The sequence below is a fragment of the Coregonus lavaretus genome (assembly GCF_964263955.1).
Source record: "Coregonus lavaretus genome assembly, chromosome: 30".
Classification (NCBI taxonomy): domain Eukaryota; kingdom Metazoa; phylum Chordata; class Actinopteri; order Salmoniformes; family Salmonidae; genus Coregonus; species Coregonus lavaretus.
Window position 1 is genome coordinate 23,853,760 of NC_140017.1, and position 15,178 is coordinate 23,868,937.

Sequence of the window (15,178 nt, forward strand, 5' to 3'; positions counted from 1 at the left end):
AGATACCATTTGAAAGCTTTACCTGCCACAGGTGATAGAAATGTAAATTCAGAACATTTGATTCTCTGAGAAAGTGGTAGTTGAATTTCAAAATCATGTGTCTAATTCAGTAGTTTCATCACCACATAGTGGGGTAAGCTTTGACAAAATGTCATCATTTCCCTGTCATTCCAGTGCATTTCTTGAGATATTTCCTTATAATAAGCAGGCTGTTGGGCTGATCATGTCTCTATAATTGACCATTTATATTTCATACACACTGAGCATTTTGCCTTCTGATTGATCTGCTACTGTGAGTCACATCAGTTCTTTGTTGTATTACATTTCAGACAAAAGTACTATTTTATTTATGCATTTCTATAGTATTGTTGTGAAATTCCAAAGTACCAAGTTCTTACTGTAGTTTGTAGTATATTTAGTTACTTTCCACTCAAGCATAGCTTTGCTGTATTTTAACTTAAAAATGAATAACTTAGCTAACTACATATTCAGAGTAGCTTCCCCAACATTGTATACCCAATGCAAGTACACACAAATACAACAAATACAGTAAGTTTCAACCCATTTTAGTTAATAGGATTGAATAAATAAATAAATAAATTCACCTGCCCCTTGAATCTTCAAAATGATGAAATAAGTAAACGCATTGTGATTTGTGTTTGGTTGGGTCAAACAGATTCAGTTATTTTCTAAGTGATGCCAATAAGCAGAGCACCTGGTTTATAAATGTTGGGTGGAAAGTTCCTCTAGAAAAGGCAACCCCTCCCACTAGGTTGTATCCATACCTGTTGATAAGATTTATTTACATAGGGCTGTTGGTATTTATAAATTGATAGGCATTCGTTAACAAATGTCATATACCCCAGTCAAGAGCGATTTGTAGACAGTCAAAACTATTGAATATATTAGTGAGACACTCCTTGTTGACTATTTCCTCAGTACTACTCTGATTAGATAGTTGGCATATAATTATATGATTTGAGATGTGGTGTACTCTCACATGATGAGTAAACTGTACCCAGCTAGCACATTTAGTTTATTTGGAAGTTGTGGGAGCATACGTTTTTGGTTTCCCATTGGTTCTGGAAACGAAGCCATAAGTTTCCTGACTGATAAACATATATATTTTTAAACATTCTGAGAATGGAAGTGAACATTTTGCCTGTTCTGGGAATGTTTATTTTTGGTTGCAGAGAGGTTCTGAGAACGTTTTACTCTGGGAGGTTTTATTAACGCTCTGAGAATGGAAATTGGAGGTTAATTAGAGGTTTTTGAATAACTTCCTTAAAACGTTCACTGAATGTTTCAATAACACTTTTAATAACACTGCTAGCTTATTTTGAGTTAACTTTTTTTAACTCCAAGCACAGACAGGACACTTGGAAATTTATTTCCTTAGGCATTAATCATGCAAACACATGTATTTCTTATTGTGACATGGCATCAGTGAGATTCGAACGTATAGTCTTCTGTTTTCTATCCATGTAATTAGTCCACTGCACCACCAGTATGGCGCTAGCATGCAATGTTTTTTTTTACGCATACATAGCTGTTTATTTGAGTCTATTCAAACAGACCCCATTTCAAAGGAAACAAGCACTCATTAAGATCAGGTGTGGCCAATTAGTGGGCGCGTCCAACAAACCTGAACACATTTAACAAGATAGAGGATAGAGAGAGTTTTGTTGATGCTTAGAACGGAATGTATATGTAAAAAATAAAATAAATAGTTAAATGTACTGATAATGTTCCAAAGCCAAGCAACTATCCTGCAACATTCCCAGCAAGTTGTGGGAAAGTTGTATGCTAAATAACCATAGGACATCCACGCTCTCACCAAGCCCTAAGAAACATATGGTTCTCAGAACGTTATGTGCTAGCTGGGTACTGACCTTTGAGGCAAAAATAGAGTCACCCCCAAGAGATGTCAGCAGGTAGCCTTTTGGGGGCCCTAAGCAAGATTTGGTTGGGGGGGCTCACACCTCACGCCAAAACATTTTAGTGGCCCCCCTCTTGACCTGTGGAGATTTTTTTTTTAAATCATTTCCTGCAATTATACACATTTTGCCATGGGCCGTAGAGAAAATGTTGCAGTTTTAAAGGAGGTTTTCTGCAATTCTACACCCTAGCAGCCCGGGGGCCCTAAGCAATCGCTTATGTTGCACACACACAGTCCATGTCTCAATTGTCTCAAGGCTTAAAAATCTTTATTTAACCTGTGCCCTTCATCTACACTCATTGAAGTGGATTTAACAAGTGACATCAATAAGGGATCGTAGCTTTCACCTGGATTCATCTGGTCAGTCTGTCATGGAAAGAGCAGATGTCAATAACGTTTTGTACATACCATGCACAATTTAGACAAGGTGTAAATACAAACTGAATTGATACTGTTTTTCATACTAAGATGGACCAAGATATGTGTTAGTTTTTCAGGTATTTGTTCACTGGTTTTGGTTGATTGGTCGGTTGATTGGTTTTCCAATATGTTGATGCCATTGATTAAAAGAGTAAGTATAGGATGCCATGTCCAACCCAAAATGATAAGCTGTTTTACTCCATTGTTTGTAAACAATATAAATGTACAAATAAATTATCTGTTGGTTGCATTCATAATGATGATTACTAAATGTTACATTAAATGTAAATATGAAATATCAAAACTGAATGGAAACCCCTTTTGTTAATATGTTTTGGCAATAATTAACTTAATGGTGAGGCATGGAATAATACAAACATTTGCTTTTGTCACGCTGGATGTTTGAAATATGAGTAGGTGATTTGATTCATGCTTCTTCAGTAGTGGAATAAAGACAATTAGCACTTGAATGTTGTAAATAAATAATGTGTGTCAATACTGGAGTGATGAATGATTGTTAATAACATTGTCCATAGATCATTTTTTTATACTGTGTCCATTTTTATGCAAGTTCGTTGAAATTATGTTTAACAAAAATACATATTTTTAACTTTCACATTCAACCAAAACCAAACGTAGACTGGCGTCTTTGTATAGTCGTCTATTCAACAACATAAAAACGACGTATTTTCAATGACATGAAAAGGACGTATTTTCAACCAAAACCAAATGTAGATTGGACGTCGGGCATAGTCGTCTTTTCAATGTCTTTTCAACAACATTTTGCTAGGTGGGTTATGCCTGAAACCAGCCCTGGATGTCAGACCACACCAGTACCCCCAGGAGTCAATGTGTAATTTCCATGCTCCTCGAATACTCCTCACATGACAGCATTTACAAATCCATGTTGGAGCTCATTGACATACACTCTTAGATAAAAGGGTTCCAAAAGGGTTCTTCGGCTGTCCCCATAAGATAACCCTTTTTGGTTCCGGGTAGAAGCATTTCGGGTTCCATGTAGAACCCTCTGTGGAAAGGGTTCTACATGGAACCCAAAACAGTTATATTTGGAACCAAAAGTGTTATACCTGGGAACCAACCAGGGTTCTTCAAAGGGTTTTCCTATAGAGGGGTTGGTTGTTTAGCAACAAAACCGACGCGTGCACAACTATGGGGCAAAACAGATGGGGTTGGCTTCGATTGTTGACAAAATGTAAACTATATGGTCTCCAATGTTTATTGAAAACATAAATACATTTGCACAATGAGCACTTATTGTTTCTCAAATACACCGTTACAGTTGTTGGTTTGTTAGCTAGCGAATTTTAGCCATATTAGCATTGACATGAAATCAGTCAAAATACCTCAAAACAAGACATGGTATCAAGAACATGATGAAATGAGCTGAAACGAGCCACTTACGATTCCCAACATGGCAGTTTCTTGTAATTCTTGCTAGCTATCTGGCCATCCAGAATCACAACAACACGCTGACTTCTGCCCCATGGAAGCGCGTACATCGTTTTTCGTGATGTTGTCAGCTAACCCATCTATGGGGACAGCCGAATAACAATTTTAGGTTCTAGATAGCACCTTTTTTTCTAGGAGTGTATAATGACTTGACACCTGTGTGAAGTGGTTCCACCACTGGCATCTGCCAACATGCTCTTTAGTCCCCTGTAGCTCAGTTGGTAGAGCATGGCGCTTGCAACGCCAGGGTTGTGGGTTCGTTTCCCACGGGGGGCCAGTATGAAAATGTATGCACTCACTCTGGATAAGAGCGTCTGGTAAAATGTAATGTCCTTATATTGTTTCCTTTCCCTGATCATAAACATGATTTAGCCTACCTACACTTTTATAGTTAACATCAATTTATTGTAAAGGGATTTACATATTCAACTCTCCTTAGGTCAAAAGGTCTATCAAAAATGGTGAAACCATCAGGTCCTGTGTTCTCTGAAATGTATTTTAAGTTAACACACATCTTTTTATTGGCAGACAGAGAGCTTAGTCTATGGATCGCTGGAAAGATAGAGTGGCGCTTGTTACTGGGGCTTCTGTTGGAATCGGAGCGGCTATTTGCAAGGCTCTTGTCCAGCACCGCATGAAGGTTGTCTGCTGTGGGCCATGTGATGTGACGCAAAGCGTAAGTGTAGCCTATTTGTTGTTGCTACTATTTCAATTGTGATGACTAGGCTACTATTCTACTATCTTAGCCCAATATTGGACTAAAGGAGCCTAACATTATTAACATTAACAAGCTATTATAGCTTACTACAGTCTAATGACGCCTGATCTATGTAAATTGTGAAGTATTCTTTGCAAACGGTTTCATTACTTTTATGATGTGTTCCACAGTCCTCACACTAGAATATGATATTGTAGAAAACATTCTGTGTCAAATGAAGCACATTTGTGAATTATTCTCATATGGCTTGTTAAATTGCGTCAATTCAAATCTGGTATTAGGAACAAAAGAGGTCAATACACGTCTTCTAAATAGACTAGTATTTTAATTAATGCAAACCACTTCAATGGTAAATATGATGTTCGTATATACGGGTCCACTGAAATACCTCGCAGGGCACTCAGAGAACTAAGCCATTGTTATGAGTTCTTCTTAAAATACTCGGACAGAGATAGTTCCCGCTCCCTGCTGGCCAATCAGAGTAGAGACTGAGCGTGGTTTAGACTTACTCAGCCAATCCGTTGGCGCACAGGCTGGTCCCAGACCCTTGGCGCTCCACTGTTGCCAGGTGTCTAGTTGTTTTGCAACTTATCCAGAAAGTCAGCACTTTTGCAGTACACGTCCTTGGACGGTTCACAGATCACAAAGAGGCAGTGTAGTCTAATATTTTGAGACACAAGTTCTTATCTCCCCCTACTCCCTAAAACAGCTCCTCACATTAATCACAGCTTGTTAGGGGAAACAATTTATATCAGTACAGTACAAACCCTTCATACTTAATCATCAATGCATTCCTTCCAAGGTAGTCATCACATCCAGCTATGAGAAAATAGATCCCCACAGGCTTCACCACGGCATTTTAACCTATGGAACATAGTGCATGAAGTCCTCGTACCTCTTGATTTTAGAAACTGCCAGCAGAGTATCAGAGCAATGGGCATAGTGGCACCATTGTTCCCTACAAATGTGACCTGAGAATATCCTTTCCATGTTCTCTGCCATCAAGACTCTCCATCAGGGAGTGGATGTGGTCATCAACAATGCTGGCCTGGCCCATCCAGAGCCACTGTTGAATGGCAAAACAGATGGCTGGAGGAAAATGATTGATGTAGGTGCGACTCTCAATGATCTCTGTGTTTATGTCAACTGCTGTCCATATTTATATATTTGTTTATTTTTAATTTAAGTGATTTAGAAGACACTCGAGCGATTTACAGTCAAAAAGCAAGGGATTATTGTCGCTATTCTGTGTCATGCTTCCATCATTTAAAAGCATTTGTTATTGATGTACATTTTAATCTCTGTGTTAATGTCACTATCCATATTTATAAAAAAAAAACAAAAAAAACAAGGGATGGCGTCACGTTCTGTGTCATGCACTCCATCATTTAATATCACATTGATATTTAACGGATGTATTTTACAGGTGAAAATCATTGCATTGTCTATCTGCACACGAGAGGCATACCAGTCTATGTATGAAGGGAGAGGAAGGTGGATGATGGACACATCATAAATATAAACAGCTGTGACTGCCCTGACAGAGGAGCTGCGGCAAGAGCTGCGAGAGGCTAAAACCCACATTCGAGCCACGGTAAGTTATTTATTCCTAGTATTTTTATTAGAAAGATTTCATTCTATTGTAAATGAGATGATAAATCGTCCGTAGCCACCCAGCACTGAATTGTGCTGATTTATCATATTGTGAGTACAGTACACCAACAGTACACTACTGAAAACAATGGTGTTCTATTATTGGCAACATACCACATTGATGTTTAAAATCAACATATTTATCTAGCTAATGCATAATGTAATCGTTAGAGACATCTAATGTATAACTGACACTAACCCAGTTTTTCTGTTTTCCTCTGGACAGTGTATATCTCCTGGTATGGTGGAAACAGAATATGCTTTCCGGCTTCACAGCCTCCATCCAGAGAAGGCTGCTGCTACCTACGACAATATGAAGGTGAATAATAACAATAATAATGATATCTGTGCATACAGGCTATACGATTGTTTTTGAATGTGTACGTTATAATTCTACTGCCTTCCTACAGTGTTTGGAAGCAGTCGACATTGCCAGTGTTGTAACGTACTGTATGTTTTAGGCACATCCCGCCACATGTTCACGTAAGTAGGACACTTGTCTATCATATGTCTGTCTCAGTATTCTCTGCACACTCTGATCACTTCAATCAATGTTTGAATGAATGGGGGAAAGTTTTCCATAATTTCACAAATTACAACTACTGTACTCTTTGCATATCTAGATTGGAGATGTTCAAATGCGACCTGTGTAGCAAGTGTCATAGAGCAGTCCTGCAGGAGGAATCTGATGCACCTTGATCATCTCAAAGATGATTTAAAGTTGGTTTAAAACTGTAGGATTGTGGAGTTTTTTAATTGTGATTTTGGTTCTGATTATTATAGCCCGTTACAATCTGATACTTGAAATTGTGAGCTTCAGATAAATTCAATTTTCTGTGACATTGTGTAACAACACTAAAATAAAGTTATATTTGAAGTGAATTTTGTGTTCTGGAGTTGATTATATAATACAGTAAACACAAGGTCCAATTAAACTGAATAACATTTTCTATGTTACTTTAAAAATATTACAAAAAGTCATCGAATAGTAATGCAAAAACAAACTGTTTTATGTTGCATACCATAACACTAGAAAAAGAATACACGAAGACTTTGAAAAGTATTTTGCAAGGATTGCACTCTACCATCCAAGGAGAGCTATGTTAATCTGTGACGTGCCTCGCCTTCATTTAGAATTTGAGGGATTTTTCTGTGTTCCAGTCTTGGAAATTTGTTTGCGCCTTGCTAGCTAACACATTTTGGTTGTTGGGAAATGAATCTATTTTCCATATCCCGCTTTGCTAATCAGTCAATTTAAAAAGGAGCCAGTCCTGACTCCTGTCGCATAGGTATGTACGGTTATGGGCAATGGGAGTCAGCCAGCTGTTTCTGGCAATACAGCTGTATGATAGCTACAATAGATGGGGCTAGCTCGGTAGCCATTTCTTTCCATTGTTGTTATGCAAGCTAGCTAGCTATCTTGTTGTAGCTAAGAAGATTGCTACCTGCAGCTCCAGCCTGATATCCGTTGGATAGCTAAGGTCACCTTTGATTATTTGCAAAGTTATATGCATTTCTATTGTCGCTAACTAGCTAAACCTTTTGATATCTAGCAATGTCCTCGCTTCCTGGCTATAACGTTAATAATATTCTGCATCTTTACCAGTCAGCCATGGCAGACAGCAGCGTCTTGTCATCATAGTTTATTGTAGCCTAATATTTCATTGTTTACAATAAGATTTTCTTATGACATAGCCATACTTTAAAACATTTAAACTGTCAAATATGGTGTAATAAATTAGTTAACGTTTTTGGAGTAATTTTGTCCTATGTCATGTCCCATAGCATTATTTCCAAAGAATGTTATTTGACTCAACCAGCTAATGAAAATCATGTTGTTTATTATCTCTTCAACAGTCCCTAAACATGGATTTCATCGCGAGTGAAGCAGAGGAGTCTGAGGAGGAATTTGGGAGTACAGCATGTGAATAATTTTGTTTTCATTTCAAAGATGTCCCTTGACAGTTTATCATCACAATGACCCTAAATAAGATCAATGGTAACAATGTGCAGGCTACACACAATGTCATGTGTCATCTTACTTGATGTACAACTTCTTGATTTGTGACTTAGATGAGGAGGAGGAAGAGGAGAATACAGAGGACCAAGATGATGATGGAAACCTCCGTGGTCTGATTGATGATGGTGTGGATGAAGGGGAGGGAGAGGAAGAGGAGGAGAAGGAAGGGAAGAGAGATAAAGAAGGAGATAGTGACTCTGGGGAGGAAATTGGACACCATAAGAGGAAGAGAAGTAAGTGGTCATTCATAAATTGGTCCTGTATTTATTGCTGTCTGGGCTGCATTGTGATTGCTTCCTAGCCACATTGTAGGCTATCTCTTCAGGCTTTGAATAAACTATAATGGCGTAAACCCTTTGATTAAATTTTGCCCATTCAGATTCAAGCCTTCATGATTTGTTACACCAAACAGTGTGAAGCAGAATCATGTGTACCAACAATAATCACCTTTGGTGTTTGAGTATCTTCCGTTTTCTGTCTACAGGCTTTGACGACCGCTTGGATGATGATGATATTGATCTCATTGAGGAGAATTTGGGAGTAAAAGTGAAAAGGGTAAATATTTCGATGCCATTATGGCAAGCAAAATGCATTGTCATCATGGACATTGTATAGCACACAGCTGAGGTCTCATGTCATGTCCCAAAGTCCCACTCTCTAAAAATAGTATGTAAAAGGAGATTGACTAAAATGTTTTTCTGATACCTCTACTCCTTCCTTATCCCCATAAACAGCAAAAGTTCCGTCGTTTGCGAGACATGTCGGACGATGAGGATGAGGAGGGAGATGACGACGTCAGGGAGGCCCATGAGAAGAACATGATAGCGGATGAGATCTTCATGGGGACAGGAGCGGATGAGGGCGAGGCATTGGATGTGCCTTTGCATCCCAGGGAGGATGAGGAGGAGGACGATGAAGAGTCTGGTATGAAACATTGCAGTTGCTTCATCTATAAACAGTGGAGTGGTTTTGAGTTAGCAGCTTTTTAAAAAGCCATTTGAAAATATTTTTTTTCCTCAGATATCGATGACTTTATTGTGGATGATGACGGACAGCCCTTGAAGAAACCCAAGTGGAGGAAGAAGCTGCCTGGATATACAGATGCGTAAGTGATTCTGACATTTAATTTAATTACTTAGTTCCCCATTTGCAGTAGCCTCTCCACCTGCAAGCTCACCCGAAAGTAAGAAGTCCTATCTGTGCAATAGAATTTGATATGTTAGATGTGTCCCAAATGGCACCCTATTCCCTTAAAAGTAGTGCACTATAAAGGGAATAGGGTGCCGTTTGGGACAGAGCCATGTTTACCTTTACTCATCTGCATTATTTAATACTGAGCACCACTCCCTTTTTACAGAGCCCTTCAGGAGGCCCAGGAGATATTCGGAGGGGACTTTGACTTTGCCGAGTTTGACACTGAAGCCTATGAAAATGCAGAGGAGGAGGAGGATGCAGATGAAGAGTCATGGGACCGGCCCAAGAAGCAAGCCAAGAAGAGGGTGGGCCGACGCAGTATCTTTGAGATCTATGAGCCCAGCGAGCTGGAGAGCAGTCACATGACGGACCAGGACAATGAGATCCGCTCCACTGACATGCCAGAGAGGTTCCAGGTGTGTATACTTCTATAGGAAATAGGGTGCCATTTGGGACATATTCATAGTCATAGGGACACGTGAGCGCCTGAAATTCACCTATAACTGTTAAGGGCTTGACTCTGTAGCCCAGTGGTATTCAAACTAGGCAAATCCTCGCCTTATCTTAGATCCAGCAGGTATATCTCACTGGTCATCCCCAAAGCCAACACCTCCTTTGGCCGCCATTCCTTCCAGTTCTCTGCTGCAAATGACTGGAACGAACTGCAAAAATCTCTGAAGCTAGAGACACTTACCTCTCTCACTAACTTTAAGCATCAGTTGTCAGAGCAGCTTACCGATCACTGCACCTGTACACAGCCCATCTGTAATTAGCCCACCCAACTACCTCATCCCCATATTGTTATTTACATTGTTATTTATTTTGGACATTTGCACCCCAGAATCTCTATTTGCACATCATCTTCTGCACATCTATCACTCCAGTGTTAATACTAAATTGTAATTATTTGGCACTATGGCCTATTTATTGCCTTACCTCCATAACTTACTACATTTGCACACACTGTATATATATTTTCTATTGTGTTATTGACTGTACGTTTTGTTTATTCCATATGCAACTCTGTGTTGTTGTTGTTTTTATCGCACAGCTTTGCTTTATCTTGGCCAGGTCACAGTTGTAAATGAGAACTTGTTCTCAACTGGCTTACCTGGTTAAATAAAGGTGAAATAAAGAAAAAATATATTTTAAAAAATTATTCAGCAAGAATCTTTGCAGACCAGATTTTTTTCACAATAGTTTCTCGTGACCCCACACCACCCCAAATATAATGACACAACCTTAAAATCGGTACACTTTGATTATTACATCCACAAATAACCTTAAATTCATTACATTTTCATCTCTTATCAAAATGAAAAGAAACCAATAAATACCATTTACTAAATAAAATACAAAATGTCTAATTATCTTTCTCAAAAACGTTGTATATTGTCCCATACAATAATCTGTACATTTAATTTGTTTAGTTGCGCTCCACTTGTGTGAAGCCTGCAGAGGATGATGAGCTGGAACAGGAGGCTGAGTGGATCTATAGGAATGCCTTCTCTACTCTCACCATATCCATGCAGGTACTGGAGTGAGGATCTTTTAGCTAGGTCTCATAAGACAATTAGTTAAAGTTGATGCTACAGTCTACAGTGCATTCGGAAAGTATTCAGACCAATTCATTTTTTCCACATTTTGTTACATTACAGCCTTATTCTAAAATGGATTAAATTGGTTTAAATTGGTTCTCAAATCAAATCAAAGCAAATTTTATTGGCCACATGCGCCGAATACAACAGGTGCAGACATTACAGTGAAATGCTTACTTACAGCCCTTAACAAACAGTGCATTTATTTTTAATAAAAAAGTAAAATAAAATAACAACAAAAAAGTGTTGAGAAAAAAAGAGCAGAAGTAAAATAAAATAACAGTAGGGAGGCTATATATACAGGGGGGTACCGGTGCAGAGTCAATGTGCGGGGGCACCGGCTAGTTGAGGTAGTTGAAGTAATATGTACATGTGAGTAGAGTTAAAGTGACTATGCATAAATAATTAACATAGTAGCAGCAGCGTAAAAAGATGGGGTGGGGGTGGGGGGGGCAGTGCAAATAGTCCGGGTAGCCATGATTAGCTGTTCAGGAGTCTTATGGCTTGGGGGTAGAAGCTGTTGAGAAGTCTTTTGGACCTAGACTTGGCACTCCGGTACCGCTTGCCGTGCGGTAGCAGAGAGAACAGTCTATGACTAGGGTGGCTGGAGTCTTTGACAATTTTGAGGGCCTTCCTCTGACACCGCCTGGTATAGAGGTCCTGGATGGCAGGAAGCTTGGCCCCAGTGATGCACTGGGCCGTACACACTATCCTCTGTAGTGCCTTGCGGTCGGAGGCCGAGCAGTTGCCATACCAGGCGGTGATGCAACCAGTCAGGATGCTTTCGATGGTGCAGCTGTAGAACTTTTTGAGGATCTGAGGACCCGTGCCAAATCTTTTCAGTCTCCTGAGGGGGAATAGGCTTTGTCGTGCCCTCTTCACGACTGTCTTGGTGTGTTTGGACCATGATAGTTCGTTGGTGATGTGGACACCAAGGAACTTGAAGCTTTCAACCTGTTCCACTACAGCCCCGTCGATGAGAATGGGGGCGTGCTCAGTCCTCTTTTTTTTCCTGTAGTCCACAATCATCTCCTTTGTCTTGGTCACGTTGAGGGAGAGGTTGTTATCCTGGCACCACACGGCCAGGTCTCTGACCTCCTCCCTATAGGCTGTCTCATCGTTGTCGGTGATCAGGCCTACCACTGTTGTGTCGTCGTCAAACTTAATGATGGTGTTGGAGTCGTGCCTGGCCCTGCAGTCATGGGTGAACAGGGAGTACAGGAGGGGACTGAGCACGCACCCCTGAGGGGCCCCCGTGTTGAGGATCAGTGTGGCAGATGTGTTGTTACCTACCCTTACCACCTGGGGGCGGCCCGTCAGGAAGTCCAGGATCCAGTTGCAGAGGGAGGTGTTGAGTCCCAGGATCCTTAGCTTAGTGATGAGCTTTGAGGGCACTATGGTGTTGAATGCTGAGCTGTAGTCAATGAATAGCATTCTCACGTAGGGGTTCCTCTTTTCCAGGTGGGAAAGGGCAGTGTGGAGTGCAGTAGAGATTGCATCATCTGTGGATCTGTTGGGGCGGTATGCAAATTGGATTGGGTCTAGGGTTTCTGGGATAATGGTGTTGATGTGAGCCATGTCCAGCCTTTCAAAGCACTTCATAGCTACAGACGCAGGTTATCATTTAGGCAGGTTATCTTAGTGTCCTTGGGCACGGGGACTATGGTGGTCTGCTTGAAACATGTTGGTATTACAGACTCAGTCAGGGACATGTTGAAAATGTCAGTGAAGACACTTGCCAGTTGGTCAGCACATGCTCGGAGTACACGTCCTGGTAATCCATCTGGCCCTGCGGCCTTGTGAATGTTGACCTGCTTAAAAGTCTTACTCACATCGGCTACGGAGAGCGTGATCACATAGTCATCCGGAACAGCTGGTGCTCTCATACATGCTTCAGTGTTGCTTGCCTCGATGCGAGCATAGAAGTGATTTAGCTCGTCTGGAAGTCTTGTGTCACTGGGCAGCTCGCGGCTGTGCTTCCCTTTGTAGTCTGTAATAGTTTTCCAGCCCTGCCACATCCGACGAGCGTCAGAGCCGGTGTAGTACAATTCAATCTTAGTCCTGTATTGACTCTTTGCCTGTTTGATGGTTCGTCGGAGGGCATAGCAGGATTTCTTATAAGCGTCCGGGTTAGAGTCCCGCTCCTTGAAAGCGGCAGCTCTACCCTTTAGCTCAGTGCGGATGTTTCCTGTAATCCATGGCTTTTGGCTGGGGTATGTACGTACGGTCACTGTGGGGACAACATCATCGATGCACTTATTGATGAAGCCAGTGACTGATGTGGTGTACTCCTCAATGCTATCTGAAGAATCCCGGAACATGTTCCAGTCTGTGCTAGCAAAACAGTCCTGTAGCTTAGCATCTGCGTCATCTGACCACTTTTTTATTAACTGAATCACTGGTGCTTCCTGCTTTAGTTTTTGCTTATAAGCAGGAATCAGGAGGATATAGTTATGGTCAGATTTGCCAAATGGAGGGCGAGGGAGAGCTTTGTATGCATCTCTGTGTGTGGAGTAAAGGTGGTCTAGAGTTTTTTTTTCCTCTGGTTGCACATTTAACATGCTGGTAGAAATTAGGTAGAACGGATTTAAGTTTCCCTGCATTAAAGTGCCCGGCCACTAGGAGCGCTGCCTCTGGATGAGCGTTTTCCTGTTCACTAATGGCCTTATACAGCTCATTCAGTGCAATCTTAATGCCAGCATTGGTTTGTGGTGGTAAATAGACAGCTATTAAAAATATAGATGAAAACTCTCTTGGTAAATAGTGTAGTCTACAGCTTATCATAAGATACTCTACCTCAGGCGAGCAAAACCTCGAGACTTCCTTAGTATTAGATTTTGTGCACCAGCTGTTGTTTACAAATATACACAGACCGCCACCCCTTGTCTTACCGGAGTCAGCCGTTCTATCCTGCCGATGTAGCGTATAGCCCGCTAGCTGTATGTTGTCCATGTCGACATTAAGCCACGACTCAGTGAAACATAAGATATTACAGTTTTTAATGTCCCGTTGGTAGGATAACCGTAATCTTAGGTCATCCAATTTATTCTCAAATGATTGAAGATTGGCTAATAGGATTGATGGGAGAGGCAGTTTACTCGCTTGCCGTCGGATCCTTACAAGGCACCCCGACCTACGTCCACAATATCTCTGTCTCTTTCTCATGCGAATGACGGGGATTTGGGCCTTGTCGGGTGTCTGTAGGATATCCTTCGCGGACGCCTCGTTGAAGAAAAAATCTTCGTCCAATACGAGGTGAGTAATCGCTGTCCTGATATCCAGAAGCTCTTTTTGGTTATAAGATACGATGGCAGAAACATTATGTACAAAATAAATTACAAATAACGCGGAAAAACACACATAATAGTACAATTGGTTAGAGGGCTGTAAAACGGCAGCCATCTTCTCCGGCGCCATTCTGTAGTGGGTACTTTGTTGAAGCTCCTTTGGCAGCGATTGCAGGCTCGAGTCTTCTTGGGTATGACGCTACAAGCTTGGCACATCTGTATTTGGGGAGTTTCTCCCATTCTTCTCTGAAGATCCTCTCAAGCTCTGTCAGGTTGGATGGGGAGTGTTGCTGCACAGCTATTTTCAGGACTCTCCAGAGATGTTAGACCGGGTTCAAGACCGGGCTCTGGCTGGGCCACTCAAGGACATTCAGAGACTTGTCCCGAAGCCAGTCTGAGGTCCTGAGTGGTCTGGAGCAGGTTTTCATCAAGGATCTCTCTGTACTTTGCTCCGTTCATATTTCCCTCGATCCTGACTAGTCTCCCAGTCCCTACCACTGAAAAACATCCCCAAAGCATGATAATGCCACCACCATGCTTCACCGTAAGAATGGTATTGGACAGGTGATGAGCGGTGCCAGGTTTCCTCCAGACGTGGCGCTTTGCATTCAGGCCAAAGAGTTCAATCTTGGTTTCATCAGACCAGAGAATCTTGTTTCTCATGGTCTGAGAGTCCTTTAGGTGCCTTTTGGCAAACTCCAAGCGGGCTGTCATGTGCCTTTTACTGAGGAGTGGCTTCCGTCTGGCCACTCTACCATAAAGGCCTAATTGGTGGAGTGCTGCAGAGATGGTTGTCCTTCTGGAAGGTTCTCCCATCTCCACAGAGGAACTCTGGAGCTCTGTCAGAGTGACCATCGGGTTCTTGGTCACCACCCTGAC

At 41.3% G+C, this 15,178-nt stretch overlaps 1 pseudogene across 1 annotated transcript in view; it reads left to right on the forward strand.

The window, feature by feature from the left end:
• The first annotated feature begins 4,373 nt into the window (after positions 1-4,373).
• Positions 4,374-15,178, forward strand: part of LOC311106168 (transcription elongation factor SPT6-like) — a 37,259-nt pseudogene continuing 26,454 nt past the window's right edge. The window contains exons 1-12 of the transcript in view: positions 4,374-4,511; positions 5,456-5,655; positions 5,974-6,141; positions 6,427-6,557; positions 6,662-6,683; positions 8,058-8,124; positions 8,274-8,453; positions 8,705-8,775; positions 8,955-9,144; positions 9,241-9,325; positions 9,578-9,830; positions 10,845-10,946. The product of the transcript in view is annotated as a transcription elongation factor SPT6-like (transcript). The remainder of the gene's footprint in view (positions 4,512-5,455; positions 5,656-5,973; positions 6,142-6,426; positions 6,558-6,661; positions 6,684-8,057; positions 8,125-8,273; positions 8,454-8,704; positions 8,776-8,954; positions 9,145-9,240; positions 9,326-9,577; positions 9,831-10,844; positions 10,947-15,178) is intronic.